The 19,155-nt window shown below is 38.1% G+C and overlaps 1 long non-coding RNA gene across 1 annotated transcript; it reads right to left on the reverse strand.

Annotated features, from left to right (window-relative positions):
* Positions 1 to 6,206: 6,206 nt before the first annotated feature.
* On the reverse strand, positions 6,207 to 12,521 carry LOC118691704 (uncharacterized). Its single transcript, XR_004981060.1, has 3 exons — positions 12,503 to 12,521; positions 11,690 to 11,748; positions 6,207 to 6,381 (listed from the first exon to the last, which is right to left on the reverse strand). It is a non-coding gene; the product is annotated as an uncharacterized LOC118691704 (long non-coding RNA).
* Positions 12,522 to 19,155: the final 6,634 nt, after the last annotated feature.

Below are 19,155 nucleotides of genomic sequence, written 5' to 3' on the forward strand. Positions count from 1 at the left end.
GCCCTTAATTTGGATTCAGTGTGAAATAAGAACCTCTTCTAGACCTGTCTCAACATTGCTAAATCCAATTCTGTCTCAGTATTGTTAATGAGGACAGGACTTTTGTTCTAAGAGGTGTCAGCTGCTGACAGTTTTTTAAACAACATGTCACACCATTCCTGTCTATATGAAAAGACAAGGAACATCAGGTCCTGCCTTATCTTTTTTGTGACTCATTCACTGGCAAAGACTGAGGGCCTTGTGATAGCCAGCAAAAGCCAGTAGTGTCCTGACAGGGGACCAGTAGCCTAAGAATCTTCTTTCCAAGGAATAATCACTGTGGGAAGACAGAGCTGCCATAAGGCTGCAACAACACTGCAATGAATCAAGCTTGCTGTCACTGAATAAACTTTATAGCAGAGTTCATCACAGCCCATCCCAGAGCTGCAGACCCTCTGCAGGAGGGTGCCGGTGCCAGTGCCAAAGAACAGAACATACCCACCATGGATAAGACCATTGGAGATCTTTGTGTGAAAAAAATATTTTGCCAAATTGTACTCAAAAAGACTTGTTAGAAAAAAGTGCAGTTCAAGAGAAGGAGGGGAAAAGTAATCAGAATTTTACAGCTAATCTACTTATTGTATTAGTAGAAACAACATCCATGCAAAGAACCTCAGGGTCACATAATCCAAACCCTTCAATAATATCCATTCCTTATGTTCAAGACCATGCTAGAGTCCAAATCCAAAGGGTAGGATAATAACAATTGTGTCCTTAAGGCTGAATTCTTTGCAGCTGATGAAAGTTCTCATTTCAGTCTAATCACAGGACCATCTGTGTTGCCCTCAGTGCCATGATGCAGGTGGGTGCCATTAAGCACAAAAAAAGCCAGATCATATAAGTAAGCTACCACATTTTTTTTCTTTTTTTTATTGTAAGAGGTTCCCATTAACTACTAGAAATATCTTTCAACCAACTGTTAGAGGAAAGCAGTCTGTTGTAAAACTTAAACCACTATTTATATTATAAGGTGCCATGTGATGCAGTGTCTAATGTTTGCACTTGTCAACAGTTTCCATCTTCAAATAGATTTTTGGCTAGCAGACTTCAGTTTATTTGTTTTCTACCTTAAAAATGCAGTATATTCGCAGTTCTTTCTGCTTTCACATCAGGAGCTATGGAAACCCCACTGAAATTAATAGTGGTTTGTTATTTTGGTTTTTTTAATTTCAATTAGCCCACATTAAGGCCCTAACCGAGTAAAGTAAATATGAAATACAGATTTTTCAAATCTCTTATTTTCCTTCATCTATGCTATACTGATTTTGGAAGCAGAAGAGTATAAAACATTACAACTATTCTGTTTACTTATTCAAAGTATAAATAACTCAAAATAACATATAATGTAGACATTATTATATATAGATACACAACATATATATAATACATAATGTATATAATATAAAATGTTATAATATATACACACAACATATAATGTAATGCTAGTTACTCTCTTCAATTCCTGTGCATGCCTTCATCCTTCCCAATTCTTTCTCCTCACCTGTGGTACTAAGACTTTAGCAGCAGCTAGCTCCCATTCATGTTTTGGTGAAGATGGGTGTTATTTAGTGCTTTATTTCTTTAAAAACAGAAATACAAATAGAAGCTTGGTCCCTGCTGCATAATTCCTAGCAAGCAACCCCAGGTGTGTGCTTTAAAAACTCAGGAAAATGTATTTCAGCTTTAGTCATTGAACCTGGCCCCACCCAATTCCTCTGTGCTTCCCTAACTTGATTTATACTGAAATTTACAGAACTAAAAAAACCAAAAAAAATTGCCTTTACCATGATGTGGTGATCAGATTTCAAGTAAGCACTTGACCCGAAAGAAACAAAAAGCTCCAAACAAACAAAGTAATTGAAATAAAATTCAATTTCCTGTTGATTTCAGAAGGAGGCCCTATTAGTCAGGTCCACAGAGACGGTGCATTCATCAGTCATTAACAGTTCACAAACTGTTCTTTCCTCTTTATAAGTTTCTATACTCACCTACAGATACCTGTCAAACCAAACTACAAAATAGCTTCCAGTACGTGTTAAGCTTCTGTTTTGCTTTCCTCATGACATACCACCGAAGACTGCTATTGTGGTTTTAAAGATTATCAGTATAATTTATTTATTATTGACATGATCACATGTTTTCCAAAGGATAGAAAAGTGTTACTTGAATATACCTGAACACACAAGAGGCCATTGAGGAATTCATTATAATGTATTATAATGCAAAAACAAACAAGGAAAATATACTCATTTGTAACTACATAACTTAGCAGTTTATTGTGTACTACACAGCCTATATTTATTCAGGATAGAAATAGAGCTACTCTGGCAGACACTATTAACATCATAGCTAGAAACAGAACAAAAATATAAAAATAATTTAATAGTAAAAATACCCATCCACAGAAGAGCTCCAGCTTCCACATCTCAAAACAGGGCTATTAATAGGCTTTTGCACTAACTCTACAAAATATTTCAGAGAGTTAAAAATAATTCTTAGGAAAACTCAAACTCCAGGAATTTCTAACAGTATGTAGCAAAGACAGCTTAAACATCTTGAATTAGGTTTAACATTTTAAATTTCATCAAAGGTCCTTTATTTCCCTGGTTGGAAACCCAGTATTACTGCTCCCACCATTGTACACATGAATGCACAGTGTCTGTTACAAAGAACAGCTGCTAAATGAGCACTGACTAGCAAACTCTCAGGTGCTGGTTTGGGTTTTTAAATCATTTCAGAGCTAATATCCAACTAAGTCTTCAGTAAGAATTAAGCTTTCAAATGCCAACCTCACTCCTGAAAAGTAAATCTAGATACCAAAACTTTACTTACAAGTGTCAGCATGAGGCACTTCATCTGAAGGCAGCTGAGGCTCTCCTCTCAGTTCTCAAGCTGTAGAAAACACATCTCCTTCCCTACTTGTGATCTCAACCTCTACAGCAAACCTGGCACGTACAAACACTGGGATTGGAGGACAATTCACCCCTGCCCATCACGTTTTCCCAGCAGAACTGCAGGGCAGTTAGTCAGTGAGGGAACCTTTTATTGGCAGCACAATCTCCTCCAATTTTAAACAGCTGAGTACTGAAGCCTGAGGCACTGCCTTAATCACATGCACATGGTGGGAGGGCAGAACAAAACTACCTGAGCTGGGGGAGCTAAATTCTGTCCACCACAGCAGTCCCCAATGGAAGCAAATTTCTACAGTGAGCTTGGCCCTATTAAATAACCAAATTCAGGAATAATGTGAAAATAATAAAACCAGTAGCCCTGTATGGCTGCTTTGAGAGTGACACTGAGTCTACAGCTGCTTCCCTCTTTTGTGCTCCTTGTGGATTCTGTTGAGTATCCAACTGAATAATCAGAAATACAAAACACCTGACCATGGATGGCAACTCCAGCTCCCACAAAGGTTCATTATTAGCTAATAACTGACATTACATAGCAGGTGTGAGCTTCACACTACTGTTACATTTATAATAAGGTGACTTGATAGTGTTCCATCTGTTACTCTATATAGACACACCGAGACAATTTCTAGACTTTTGAGAGGGTAACACATTATATCCACTTTATAATACTTCATAGGATTACACAAAGTACATTTATGGGGAATTAAGTTGGATTTATTTTATATATTAACTTAAACAATTTACAACATGGTTTTATAGGCGTTTTTACACATACATTAATACTCTGCATGCAAACATGAAAAAACCTCCACAAATTCCACAGTAAAAAAAAAATCTGTGATACAAAGGTTCAGGTTGTCTCAATCTTGAAATCTTCTTCACTACAAAGTCACAGAGCCTTTAAGAAGAAAGCACTTTTCCCCCTTCTGTGGCTCATCCCAAACTTTTGTGGTACTATGCAAAAAAAAAAAAACAATCTAGAGAACACAAGAATATTAGATTTCTACCTTTACTAATGTAGTTTTTGTTTCATGTACAACCTAAGGTTAGACAAGGCTAGACACTTCAGTAACCAGACAGTTGTCACATACTCCATTATCTTCACTGAAGTTACTTTAACTTTGTTGTCCCATTTTACTCACAACAGGATCTCATAATCATTGGATATCCATTTTGTCATTGAGATTGTCAGTGCTGTGACGCAGAATAACAAATAGCACAAACAATTCTGACTACTTCATTTAAGTTCTGGTCTTTAAAATTGAAGAAATAATAGAAAATATAAACTTTAAAATGGAAGAAAGATTAAATATAGACTTTAAAATAAAGGCTTTAAAACATCCTTTAATCAGTATTTCTATGTCAATCATCTACTAGCCTGACTTTGTGAAATATCAGGACTTCTCCCACATTTGAGCAAAACTTGCCCACTACTTGAGGATCTGACTTCAAGAGGTTATGTCCCCCTATTGTACCAATTCTAGAACTAAAAAGAGATGATGGTCTTTTTCTCATTTATTTTATCACTTATAACCAGCCCTGTAAACCATATGGATGCAAGCACATGTCATTAAATTTTTGTAGAACAACTCCCTAGTATAAAGAAGAAATGGCTTAGCATTATCTTGACTTGTGCCTCTGGACTCTCTCAACTCCCAAAATAGCATATTCCCATGAAGAAGTCCAGTTGAGGATACGCACAAACTTATGCCAGTTTCCAAAACATGCCTGAGAACTGGGCTGGAGGGAGTTTGTCCAGTCCAAAACATGTTTTTTCTAACAATTCAAGAGTTCAGTTTCTGTGCCAAGAAGTGTTTCCTGAACCTGTTTAATTTACTAGCAGAGATGTAACTGTAGGTGAAGTTCCTTCTCTCTGGATGATTGTCTGACTACAAAAGCATTTAATGAATAAGTTCCCCTCAGAACATGCAATGTGCCTTTAAAGAAAGCCTATTCAGTACTGATGATTGCAGATGAAGCACTTTCCTTAGGGGAGGCTTTAGATCCAGGATTCAACTTGGCAGTGCCTTTTTTGCATTCCTCCCCTGAGAGTTTCTGCTTTCTTCATTGCTCCAATCCCACTTTTACATCCTATTCCACTCATAAAGTTTGCTGATTATTTTTCTAACTAAGAGCAATCGGTGACTTCAGTGATAGAAACACAATCACATATTTTAACAGAAGAATTTATGTGCATACCATAATGGAGGTTGACATTAAGTAAACTGAATACTTTTTATTTCTTTATTAAGCTATATAGAAAAGAAATGAGAAGACTCACAAGTTAAAATAAAAAGAGAGAAACACTTTTAATTGTCAGCTTGAAATTATATAACATTTCCCTACAACTGAGTATGAAATGGCTGCTAAAGTACAGGAATTCCTCCCTGCCAGTCTGGCACTTCTATTTCTTGTGGGCTGCAAGACTCAGGGTGTGCAGATCGTGAGCATGACTGTGCCTGAGGTGTAACTGTGCCATGGGGGAGAAGGTGGCTCTCATAATAAAGTTCTTGCAAATTCAAGGATTTCTTTTTTTGTTACCACTTTATCAAGTAGTGCTTAGAGAAGAAAAAAAAAATCCATGTATGATTATTACTAATTTGGTTTGTCCATTTTTGTGAACTTTCTCACTGTTTAGTTGACTTTATTGGGAGAGTCCAATTGAAAAATGACAAACAAACAAAAACACCACAGGAAAGTGTCAAACTTTTAGCTTGATAGAAATAAATAATAATCTGGGGGGGTTGTTTCCAACCAGTTCTGGATATGGATTAAATATACCATAGGAACTTTCATCTCCCCATAATTTTTCTGTCCATTTAGACATAATCTTGGGAAGAAAACTTACTTGAATCAGCTGAAAAATTATACACTCTGAAATCACAGGAAGAAAAATGAAGCCTATAAACAATTGTTACTCTATCCTTCACTCACCTGTAAGGGTGAAGAAATATAGATGCTCCTGTCAATGCATTGGTATTGAGGATTCTTTTGACAGATGTGAAAAAAAACCAGAAGAAAACCATAATCTATGCTGAAGCAATAGAGAAATGATGAGAAGCAGATTTAGAACTCCCAGAAAAAGCCAGGCAATAGAACCAAATAGAAGTATTGGTAAAACTTTTTGTTAAATTACAAGCTAGAGGAAGCAATGCAATGCAAAATTTCACTACATTTATCAGCCACAGAGAAGGTAAGAGAAAAGCAATGGAAAACCTCACAAATACAGCTTATTTCCATTTTTTGTTCCTTCAGGATGTCAGACACCTATATACAAGTGAACTATTGACCATAAACAAAAAGATTTTCATGTTGGGGAAAGCAGTATTTTGCCATGCAGTACTGAATTTATTCTGAAATCTTCAGGGCAATCGGAAAGCAAATATGTGTAGCAAAGAGAGACAGGCAAACCATGTTTTACAGCAGCAGCCTGTGAAGGGAAGGATAAATGCATTAATCACTTGAGTATAGCTCAGTTAAAAAGATTTTTATAAACCATGAAAGATCAGACTACAATACAGAGCATGATTTCTTGATCCCTGAGCAGACTGTGATGCTACTGCTGTGGGAGAGCTGTATATGACCATCTTTAACATGAATTAGGAACCTAAGAGACCTTGGGATAAAACAGGAGGCAGAAGTAACAGCAGCAGTATTTTAAATAACATTTCTCTGCATCTTATTTACACTTACTTAAATTGCTCTACTCCTTATTTAAATGTATTTTCAATTTCAAATATATATTTTTATTTCCTGCATTAAATCTCTTTTAATACCTTGACCATGCAGCCATGAAGAGGACTACATTTGAAAATTAGTAGAAATATTTTGCAGCTACAGCAATTGGTCTAAGAAAACATATTACCTCTCTGCACAAACCTTATCTCACTGGAAATATTTTGTTCTGCTTCTTTTATGCAGTTAATTGGATTCATGGTTTTGGTGTTAAGGTTCAGCTGCAATTTTAGGATCCTAAACATTTCCATGGCCTGTGCTTGACAGACAGAAGGGTTAATTTAGAAATAAAAGGTAATGTAAAGTAGTTTGTGTTTTTTAATGAGAAGAAAAGTTGGGAACATGGGAGCATAACTAGAGAAAACTACATATTTTGTACGTTAACAGTTATTTAATTTATAATAGTTTACAGTTATATTAATTGAGTGAAATAGCACTTCTGTAGTATCATTACGGAGCAGAGATTATGGTGATTCACAATGTATTATAAGGAACACAAGTGAAGAAAGAAGATCAGGCTTATGAAGGATTTGGTTTGGTACAGCAGCAGGTACTCAGGAGTGTAAGGTGAGTTCAGGTTGTGAGCACATAAACCCCCCAGATCTCCAAGACCTTGCACAGTTCCTGCCCAGCACACCCATTACTGAACTTTCCTGTCATACCTGCTAACACAGAAGGTTGGTAGGCAAGGAAAAATACCTGGCAGAAATATTCTGCTTACACTTTTTCTTGCAGGGCTCCTACCTGCATTCAATTTTCACCAGCTCTCTGTAAAGCAGATTAGGCTGCCCAAAGGCTCTGAGTCTTGGTTTCAGGCCCTTCTCAGACCCTGCTTGCACTACAGCACAGGTTTTCTTTTTCTTACCAGGTTACTTTCTTTGCTTCTTAAGAAGCTGCAGATTGTTGGTTTTTTTACAGTCCTCTTCTTCCTCCTCATTTTTTTTGGTAAACACAACCCAGCAGCAAAGGCAGCTGTGGAACTAAAGGATGGTGTCTGACAGGTAGCTCCTGGTGAGACGAAGCCAGCAGGGGTATAAAAGCCCAAAAGCATGCCTTTGAAAGAAGAGTCATGTTCCTAAATATTGAGAAGTGATTCTCTTAAGATAATACTTGCAATCAGCACTCAGCATGTGCAGCAGCCACGTCTGCAAGACAAAACTGGCTGCTTCAGAGAGTTCAGCAAAAAGCAGACGGTTGGGGTACTGCAGTTCTCCTACACTGAGTTATTAAAAGACAAATCCTGTACGCTGCTGAAGCTCAAACTGAGGTGTTCCAAAATCATGCAGTTCTGATATAGAACAGAAACTATTCAAGATCTGCATATTGCCATTTGAAATTTAAGCTGTGGTCACCAAACCCACCCATGTAATTAGCGTGGATCTTAGAGATGCTTTGCCAGAGCAGCTGGGAGTGTAGAACGCTTTCAGAGGTGTAGAAATGACTAAGACATAAGTAGAGCAAAAAAGCCTAAGGAAGATATGAATAAGAGAGGTAGGGGAAAGATCAGAATAAAGTACTGCAATCATTAGAATTTTTATTTGTAGAAGAAAAAAACTCCACGTTGCAATGGAATTATGGCTGTGATTATGGACTAGATACCAGAAGAATTAGTGGAAGTTACTGAGTTACTGATGAAGTACTTTTTATTAGCACAGGTGCAGCAATGGTCGGCACCTCCAGTACAGAGATGATGATGCCTGCCTACAGCAATGACCTCTGGAAATGAGGTTTTGATGGAATTTAGGATACAGTGTTATCCCTGAGACTAAAATTTTCTTCTTACTGTAGAACCCAAGGTGGACCAGTATCCCTGAGTTTGCACAGTTCTTATACTCAAAATCCAGATTGTTTCCTAGCACTATTCTAGCACTATCAGTGCTATTTTTTATTGCAAAAACATAAACTAAAGATTCATTTGTTTTACTCAATCTCTCAACATTATATGCCCCCTTTTCAGCAGACATGGTCTTTTCATGGTCTGATTTTGAAGGAAAGCTATCAAAAAACCCATAAATTGTTGAAACATTATTTTCATTTTTATATGCTGTTCCCTCTGCTGCTCTCCTGATGCAATCATATTTCATAGGAACACAGTAAGAATACTTCTGAGCTACTTTTATCTTACCCAAGTTATTCATTTGCAGTTTCAACTTGTTTGTTGGTCATAATTTGAGTAAGCATATATCTAAATTATTGTTTATATTAAATACATATCTCTCTAGGAAAAAGGAACATTATTATCTTTAAAGTGCTGACACACACTTGACTGGATAAATTTATAGTAGATCAAATAGCATTTTTAAATCTAAAATAAATGCTTGTGTAATTTTAGTTAAAAATTCCATTTGTGTCAAATTAAAGATTCATCAAAGGCTACAGAGCATCTATATGTTATATACAATAACAGACATTTGGCTTTGTCATCAGAGGAAAAAAATATCTATTTATTGATAAGCCTGAGTTATATTTTAGGAAGTGTTACCATTCTGGTCACTCAGTTGTTTCCAGACATCCTTTGGACAATATGTTATTATTCAGAGGTGGTGTGTCCTAAGGACAGTAGAGTGCAACTGTGCTTTTTCTTAGTTATTTTGTGACAAGCATTAGAGACCAGAATTTAACAACTCCAAGAACAAAAATGGCCTCTTGTAACAGGGGCATTCCTGCCAAGTGAAATCCATGGGTCCCACAGCTTCTGTCACATGCAGCCTGTTGGTTGTTTAGTTTGTAAATACAAACACTGCATAAATCAGGAACACTTTCAATCTAAACAGGGATAAGGTATGACAGATGGCTGTAGAACACAGATGGAAGGAGGGAAGAGAGAGTCTTCATTGCTGTATCATACTTATTAGGAAGACAGAAATAGCTGTTTCTGAAGCACCTGCATTTTGAGCTTGGAACTCTCATAAATCAGTTCTCACAAACTGCTCAGCAGCTTCAGCCCTTTAGGCACTCAACAGTCCCACTGCCCCTATTTTTCTCCCTTTTTTAAAATTTTGCATGACATAAATTTCTAGTTGTCACAGACATCATCTTTTTATTCACCAAACCAAGAGTTAAATGTGTAAGCATTTTATGATCTCCCAAGTGGCCTTAAAATTTAGTTTAATCCCATGGTGGTGTTATTTGGCTTATTCAAACTTCACAGGTATAGAAAGGTCATTCAGAAAGATCTCAAGTGTTCTATGTTGTTGATTTCCTTAGCATGAGAAAACACAGTAACTCCTTTTTTTAAGGAAAGAGATGGAAGTGAAAAACACACAGGCAACAGGTCCCTTCTATCTAACAGGTCCCTCTCTCTCTGTCTATATATAAATATATACACACACAGAGAAAGGGAGAGATCATTCAATCACCCCTCCTATACTGCAGCTATGTATATGATATGTATATGTATACATATGATATGTATATGTATATGATATGTGATATGTATACAGCAAGTTCTGTATAAGGAATCCCTTCCAGAGGAGCTTTTATGCAAAGCTTCACTCCTGCCAATTATTTAAATCATTTATGAAATATTATACATCATACACATGAAGAGCCATGTAGCCTTTCTCATACTATTATTTTCAGTATTTTACTTCTCCCTGAGACTGAACAAAAGAATTCATTTACCTGGAAAAAAATTAAATTACAATTTTTCAAAAGTCACATTGCATAATGCCACGTAGCCATAGAGATGAGATGAAACTGCATTTTTCTGTGTTACTGGAAACAAGAGCAGTGTACATGCTATGAAAGGGAAATGCCATTTAGAGTACAATCCAACATATTTGAAGAAAAACCTTATCAAATTCTTTATTAATGCTGGTCTCTTTTGCAAAAGGAAAAGTGAAGTAGGGAGGGAAGAGGTTACACCCCAATTATCCAGGAAGAGCAAGCAGACTGTTTGTGCTCCTGGCCATAGGGCAGTTTCAGGGCTATCTTTGGAAATTCCATTTGGGCACTTCTGACAGGATAGCAGCAGCACACAGTATATCTAGCTCTGTAATTTAACTCCCAAAATATAAGTCAAAAAGCACTCACAGACATACAATTGGCTAAGAATAATCATCCAAAATCCCAGGGAAAATATTTGTAATGACTGTTAGAAACATAAATGGTCATTACTGTGTCAGTGTGCAGCCTCTACACGTGCACCTTTCCAGATACAGATTCCTTTTCTGAAACATTCATTGGTCTGTCAATAGTCCTTTTAGACCCCAGTTATTTTCAACTTGGTGTACATGAAAGAGACAGAATTCAGGTCATTCTTATGATTATGATCCAATAATGTACACTTCTGAATTACCCATGTTATGAAAGCATACTCAGTTAAAAACCCAGAAATGACACAGCACTACAGAACTCCCTTTCAGAAACTGGTAACTTTTTAATAACCCATAAAGATTTGTCCAAGTATGAAGCAATTTCTTGTATATACTGGAATAATGGCTGGCAGATTTCATTTGTTCCAGAATATAATACAGCAGCACTATCAGATGTGCACTTGCTTACAGCAGGACAGAAAACGAACTCCCTGCAGAAGGAACTCCAGCCTGACCTGAGCTGCAGCAAGAACACGATGGTTCCATGTCACACTTGTCATCACCACATTCAGGCTCGTCCTGTAGTAGCCAGATAAGTGTTTTTTCTTTGAAGAGAATGTCAGTTATATCTGGAAATAATTGTTTTGCAGAAGCACAGAACATTTTTGAAAGCCATGGCACAACAGTTTTATCTCCTTTTCTTAATAAAGCTCCTTTGCCTATTCAAAAAGAATATCCTGAATTACTGGTGTCCCAATCTCTTTCTATTCAAGCTTATCTAATTCAACAGTGTGAAGCTTTCAGAATGAGCAGAAAAGAAATACAGTAAATACTTACATTTTTGGGTAAGTATGCTTATAAGAACTCCATATATTTATATATATTTAATATATGTATGCATGTGTATACACGCCCCCACACATATAAAGCTTTCATTGTAAAAACAAAACAGTTGGCAGAGCTTACTCATGAAGTGGGATTGAATCACAAACTGTCAAAGAGATCCAGGCTGATTTCCCAATTTTCTGCAAAACAATTATTGCCAGATATAATTAACATTCTCTTCAAAGACTGATAAGGACTACAACTAAATTAATTTACATGCTCAGAAATTCTAAAGCACTAATGAAAATGATAATACTCAGCAAGTAGCATTTGTTGAGATTTATTTAAATTATTTTGAAATATATCCAAGATCAAGCCTAACTTGGTTTAAGAAGCAAGTTACAGTTAAAGAGCTTTGCTTAGAAAACTTGACAAAATGGGACACTCATACAAAAGATGACAGAAAGCATTACATTAGCATAGGTCATTCTTTCGTTTTTTGTTAAATCTCTATTATGCTGCATTTTCTGTTTCAGCTATACCTAAGGTTTGGACAGGTTAAAAACAAGGCATAAGCATAAAAGCAAAATATTTCCAATTCTAAAAGCCTTTTTCTATTGTTAAATTTAACAGGCAGGAGGATTCAGTGTAGTTGATGGTTTTTAACCAAATCAATTTCTGCAATTATTTCTTCTACTCAGAGCTGAATCTGCAATTACTGTTATCTTTTACATGCATGATTTAGGCAGTCAAAGATCTCCACAGGCTCATTTTTGCCTGTGGCCCATGGATGTGTTTCCCTACCTTTATCAGACAAATAAACTTTAATCTAGATTGATGATCTCAACAAAACTTTTAAGTACACAAAATAGTCCCATATTCCCTAAACATCACAAGGGTATATTAATTATTTTCCTAAGTCATGTTACAATAAAGTGTAATATTTGTACTTACTACATCTTCACTGACCCACTTTAACATGCACAGCATTTCTGTAGTGACCCCCCAATCAGCATGTAAACGTCCATTTTTGAAGAAAAAATATTTGTTTTACATACTGTCAGGGCTCCATTTATTTCCTGCACAAAAATAAGCCCCTTTATACCCACCCTCACTTCCCAAGTAGAGGGAGCTCTGCAACTTAGTGCTGAGTCCACCCTAAAATCCCTGGAAAATCTGGCTTTAGAAATGGAACAGAAGAAGCCCCAGGAGCTCAGAACACACCTTTCACTTTTCAGATATGATCCATTACAGTGTGAACACATGGTTTTACTTTCCCTCAGGGCTTCTTTTGAACAGTCCCTTTGCCCAAGTTCTAACAATCAGAATGGTTCAGAATGAATAAGTTCAATCTTATCCCAAGAAGACAAACAATATAATACAAAGTGATGGAAATATAATTACTAGCATTCATTTGCCAAAGCTATAATTTTCTTTTTTATTTCTGCAGCTGGTTCAAGTTTGATTGCTTCAGTGCTTTCTCCTAGAATATCCTCTGCATAATGATTTGTCCAAGCTCTGATGAACATTTCCTATTGAATGGATATAGTTGTTTATATCTTGGGAGTTTTTAATTTATGGACATTTTAAGGTAAGTTGCACTTTAAAAGTGTATGTATACAAAAGCAGAATAAAGGAGAGGGAAGGTATAAGATTTGATCAAGTGCTTGCTCAGAAAAATTCAGTGGCTTGACCCATTTTTTATATGCAGAGGACTTAAGTTTTTCCCTCTTTTCTCCTCTGGTCTCTTTAAGACAATATTCTTAATTTTTAAACTATAAAACAGTTTTACTTTATTAGTATTTGATTTACCACCAGTTTTTCCTGGTTTCATGAAAACCATTAATATTTGATAACAAAAACAAACATCATTACTAGTTCAATTATTTGGTTATTTTCTGCTGTTCTTGCTAAGGTTCTTGTTTCTCACTTAGCTTTCATTGGTGTATGTTCCAATCCATACTGACTGATTTCTTGTGAGGACAGTTTCTTTAGTCCTCATATTGGACATTTATTTTATACCTGCTGTGAGATATTAATTTTATAACATTAAATGCTTTTATGAAATAAAATCCCATCAGCTCACATGGGCCAGTTACTATGCATGAAGCTGAAGAACTCACCAGGGCCAATTTGATGTCTCTATCCAAAATAAGGCTCCTTCAGGAAAAGTAGTAGAAGATTTGACAGCCTGTTGGAATTTTATGAAGGGGGAAAATGGGAGAGGGAAAAAATAAAACAGGCTTAGTGACCTGGAGCAAAAACTCTGAGCTGTCAAAGGCTAATCCTGAGACGCTTGCCATGTCTTAATTAAACACAACATGGGCTGATAAAATGCAGAGAACCAACCTAAACTCCCTGCTGTACAATGAATTTCTGCCTAGACATCAAAGACTATTTTGAATTCTCTGCAGCTTGCAAATTGTACTGAGCAGTTGTCAGATTTCTGCATAATGCATTTCAGTCAAGACTGCAGAAGAGACTAATTTGTAAGTATTTTGCAGGAGATGCTTTCCTGACAAAAATGAAATGTTAAGTGGTAATCCTTGCTTTTATAGTGTTTAATTATAAACTACATCAAAATATGTTTTTAGGGGTAGAAAAAAATGATACATTGTTCCAAAGGAACACTTGTCCATCCCCACTTAATAAACTGATAATTCGTAATTTAATTTTTTTAAAAATCCAAAGTTGACACTACATATTAGCATTATATAAATAGCACTCTAATCTCTCATTACCCAAAAATACTGCTATTTTGGTGCAAAATTTATTCTTTCCCAACACCTGTTGAGAAATATATGTGTAAGGAACAGGACAACTTCATGTTTTGACAGTCACTCTGTATTACAGTAAAGGACCATGAGGTTTTGTTTCTTTGCTAGTAAGAATGCAGAAAGAAAACATGGTAAAAATCTGCAGCCCCTCAGGTTCTTAACTCAGACTGCAATACATTCTTTCCTTGATAGCCTTTTGCCTTACCATAAGTTCTGCTTCTACACTTGATACAACTTCTATCATAACTCTACATAGAAATCCTTTTTAGTCACAAAAACGTTGAAAGAATTTTTGTGGTGGATTTCAGATTTTTTTTTCAGTTAAAATTTCCATGTGAAGAAACAGTACAGGAACTGGCTGCGAGGAGAACTATGGCTATGTGCAATTTGAAAGCACTGTGCACAAACAGATCTGCAGCCACCACACCTGTCCTTTTGAAGCAGGCTTGCTTTAAAAAGTGAGTAACCTGTTTTGGGAAAGATCCAGTTTATGTCATCTCTGAATAATTCCTACAAATGTGAGTGCAAAGGTTACCATTCTTAGGTGTGCATGAGATATCCAAATACACAAAATACTTCACAAATACTTATGGCAAATGCTATAGAGCCCAAGCAGCCAATTGAAGGTTTTATCTCAAGTGGAAATTAAGATTTCTTGTTCTGATATGGTACAACTCTATTGGAACAACAGCCATTTTTACCATCCATCCATCTGACTGAAGCCCAATCAAACCCATGGTTTCCATATTATGGAAGGAAAAGATTGCTGCAGGTTTCAATTTACATAAATTTGGGTTGTTTACTCCCAAGTCTCTCCTCCCAGTTTAATGATGCAGCTAGAACATACTTTCTTTATATTCCTTATGTGTTTCCTGGTGATCTAAACTGTGCATATTTGAGAATATAAAAGTATTAATACTCCACAGAACAAGTTATGCAAACACAATGCCCATGTACACAATCTCAAGCACAGTTATCATTTAAGTCCATCTGTATGAAGGAAGGAAATATGCAAAACCCCACACTGAGAACACAAGTATGGTATGGATGGCCGGCACATTTCTTGGCTACAAAGGCAGGTTTCAGAAACTGAATTCCTCTGCTACAGAGAAATATATTTTAGAAATATTCTAGTGTTCATAAACTTCTCAGTATGTAGTAATGATATCAGATATAAAGACTAATTTATGGACATCACATAAGCCTCTGTTTGGAATTATAGTTTAGAATCAGAACACGCAGTCCTGTATCAACTGCAGTATCAAAAAGCAAAATATTTTCTTTAAAGAAAGATTTTTTTTTTTAATTTCAACACTCAGTTTATTTGGCACACAGATCACACGTTCATTCCATTAATCATCAAGTGCCTGCTGGCTAAAGATTAACACCATCTCATGCTAGCATTTGATTGCATTCAGTTGATAGTTACTCTTCATCGTGTTGCTTTTGCAGGAAGCAATCAAGGAAACAAGTCTAAAAACTTCCATTTGCATTATCTAAAATGTATTGGAAGCAAGGCCGAAACTGTTTAGGTTTCCCATTTAACTCCAGAAGCCCTGAAAGCTACATATGAATTTGAAACTTTGAGGACACTCCTGATTTCCTTTGCTGCAATGGCTGGGTACAGAAACTACATACAAGTATTAAGAGGAAGGATAATGATTTCTGCCCTGAAATCTGATTTCTGATATTGTAGGGTATAAGGATACACTTTCTATGAAACTTATATTATTTTGATAAGGTTTGGGTATCACTTCCTCCAAAAGTAAGTTAAAAACCAGAAATTAATGGACTCGAACCACACTAGCAATATTCAACTATTTAAAAAACACTTGCTCATGCAGCAACAATGCCAAATACAAATCTGGCTACATTCCATATGCAAGCCCCAAAGAAATGTATTCTTGGGGGACCCTCTCAGCTGTATTTGCATTGCAAATACACTTGCAAACTGAATTGCAAGCCAAAGTCCCATTGTTCCAGCTTCCACAAGGCATCACTGACTGTGCTGAATTTAATCATTGTGCCAATCCATTTATCCACCTAGAAAAGAGATACAACCATTCTGAGTGGGGTTCTCATGAAGAAGTGATTGAAAAATCAATGTGACTTGTTCTCTTAAGTCAATTACAACCAGATATTAATGGTATTTATGTGTCTGGAGATCAAGACAGACACCTGATGGGGCTTTCATAACACCTACCTCCCACTGAAATCTCATCCTCTTACCTGGCTTACGTGAGCTATTCAAAAGTTTAATTAATGAGTGATTGAAGTGCTTGTATAGTGTTTCATGAGCCTTAGAGAGATGCATGTAGCCTGAAAGCATTTTTACTCAGTCTTCTGGAAAGATAAATCAAAGACTTAGGAATGCTGGTTGTGAAACTGCAGCTCTGTTAAGGGACTTTGGATATTTTTAGACTTTGGCCTCTTAATGTGGGAATAACACAGGACATTCCCGAGGCAGTCTGAAAGCAAAAAAGTTATCTGGCCCTCATACATAAAGCCAAGTGTGCAGTATGGAATCAATAATTTTTTTTACCGTGTAGGAAGTTCTTTTACACAATTTACAATCTGCTTATTTGCCTAAATAATTTTATTTTGCATAGTATTTTATCAAATACCTGAAAGACTTGCCAGTTTTGAAAGCTCCAGTCCTATATATGCAGGACAAGTGTTGTAGATAGTCTTGATTTGTCTACAAAGAACACAACTGTTTTTTACCCAAGTTCTGAAACCACCAGTCAACTACTATTATTTTTTTGAAAGAACATATCACTTGCCTAGCAAAACTAATAATTAACAAAATATTAAAATAAAAAGAAATATAAATGGACTGTGAAACTTGTTTTAAAGTCCTTAGAGAATGATTTTCTCTATGAGAAAGTTTTGAAAAGATGCTTGAAATTACATTGCCACCTGCTGTTTCTGACAAAAAGCAGGAGCCAGGTCTGGTTGGCTATATTATTTAAAATTCTGCAAGTATAATGGAAATCTATTAATTTAGGGAATCTATTGTGGAGCAGGGGATGAAATCTTACTGCTTTTATCACCCATCTTGTATATTCTGTGCTTCACAGGACTTCATAAGCAGTGCACTATTATGAAAAACTCCAGGCTTTCTTTTCTTTCCTTCCCTTATCCTAGTCCCTAAATGAAAGTTTTAAAGACTTCTTAGCTGATGTATAGAAAGTACCAAACAATAAGCTGCAAAGCAATATTTGGAGGGGAAAAAAATGTAGTAATTTTGTCTGATAAATTATAATTTTACAGAAATACAAGCAAAGCAGTTCAGAGATTTTGTGCACACAATAAACTCCACCTCAACTGTCTATTTCTCTATTATTGCTTAGTTTCCTCTGCAACCTCACAAGGGCAGCACTTCTTTTACATCAGCTGGAGAACGCACCAGAGGATGTCTCTCTTTATCTCTGGTACCTTTGGCAAGACAAAGGTCTTGCCAACCACATTTAGATTTTCAGAAGCAACACTATTCCAGACAGATCTTGAGGTCTTAACCTCCTTTGAAATAACAGAATTCAGTAAGCATTTGGCCTTAAGCATAAGCCTAAATGCCATCTTGAATAGTAAAATAACTCAACGGGCTCCGAAGCATTTTATTGAATCTGACTATATTCTTTAACACAACCAAATCCTCCTTTGCAAAACGCAGATTCACTTAATTTGCAGATTGACGGGTCCCATTATTCCAGAAGGTGTACCCACACAACTGCAGTGCTCAATCTACGGCTCGGCAGCAGCGGGACGCAGAAACCGCCCCGGGACACGGCAGCGACGGGACGGGAGGGCTCCTACCGGGACACGGCTCCGCTGGGAGCTCCCTGGCCTCCGCTCCGGCCCCGGGCAGTGTCCCCCCGGGCAGTGTCCCCATGGCAGTGTCCCCATGGCAGTGTCCCCCGGGCACTGTCCCGGCTCTCCCTTCCCTGCCGCTCTCTCCTCTCCGGACGGGACCGTGCAGCCGCCGCTCCCCCCGCAGTGCCGGGACACCCGAGAGCGCCGTGCCGCCCTCAGCCTCCACCTTCACCCTCTCGCCCCTCTCCTACCTTGTCCGCTTTGCCCAAACCACACCAGAAAATAAATCAATAAAGAAAATAAATGAAATGAAATGAAATGAAATGAAATGAAATGAAATGAAATGAAATGAAATGAAAATGCGAGCGAGCAGCCGCCGCCCTCCCGCGCAGCGCGGCCGTTCCGGAGGCAGCGGCCGGCTCGGACTCTCCCCACACCCATCTCCTGTCTCCCCCCGCCCGCCCCTCGTTCCCCTGCTTTCCCTCCGTCCTCCGCAGCTTTCCCTCCGTCCTCCCCTCGAGGCCCGGGATAATCGCCCGGCAATTGCTTCGCACCCTCGGCCAGGCTGCGAGACCCCATCCCCCGAGATGGGGCAGGTGCAGGACTCATCCCCGGCGCTCCCCGGGGCTGTGCGGGACTCCATCGGACCCGTCCCCGGCGCTCCCTGGGGGTGTGTGGGACTCCATCGGACCCGTCCCCGGCGCTCCCTGGGGGTGTGTGTGACTCCATCGGACCCATCCCCGGCGCGCCGGGGCCCGGGCTGTGCGGGACTCCATCGGACCCGTCCCCGGCGCTCCCTGGGGGTGTGTGGGACTCCATCGGACCCGTCCCCGGCGCTCCCTGGGGATGTGTGGGACTCCATCGGACCCGTCCCCGGCGCTCCAGGGCCCGGGCTGTGCGGGACTCCATCTCCCAGCGCTCCCGGCCGCACCGCCCCGCAGTGCTGCGGGTGCCCATTGGTGGAGGCACCCCGCGGGCAGCCAATCGGCGCGCGGCTCCTTCAGCGGGGCGCGGAGC

This window comes from Molothrus ater, chromosome 11, assembly GCF_012460135.2.
Source record: "Molothrus ater isolate BHLD 08-10-18 breed brown headed cowbird chromosome 11, BPBGC_Mater_1.1, whole genome shotgun sequence".
NCBI lineage: Eukaryota > Metazoa > Chordata > Aves > Passeriformes > Icteridae > Molothrus > Molothrus ater.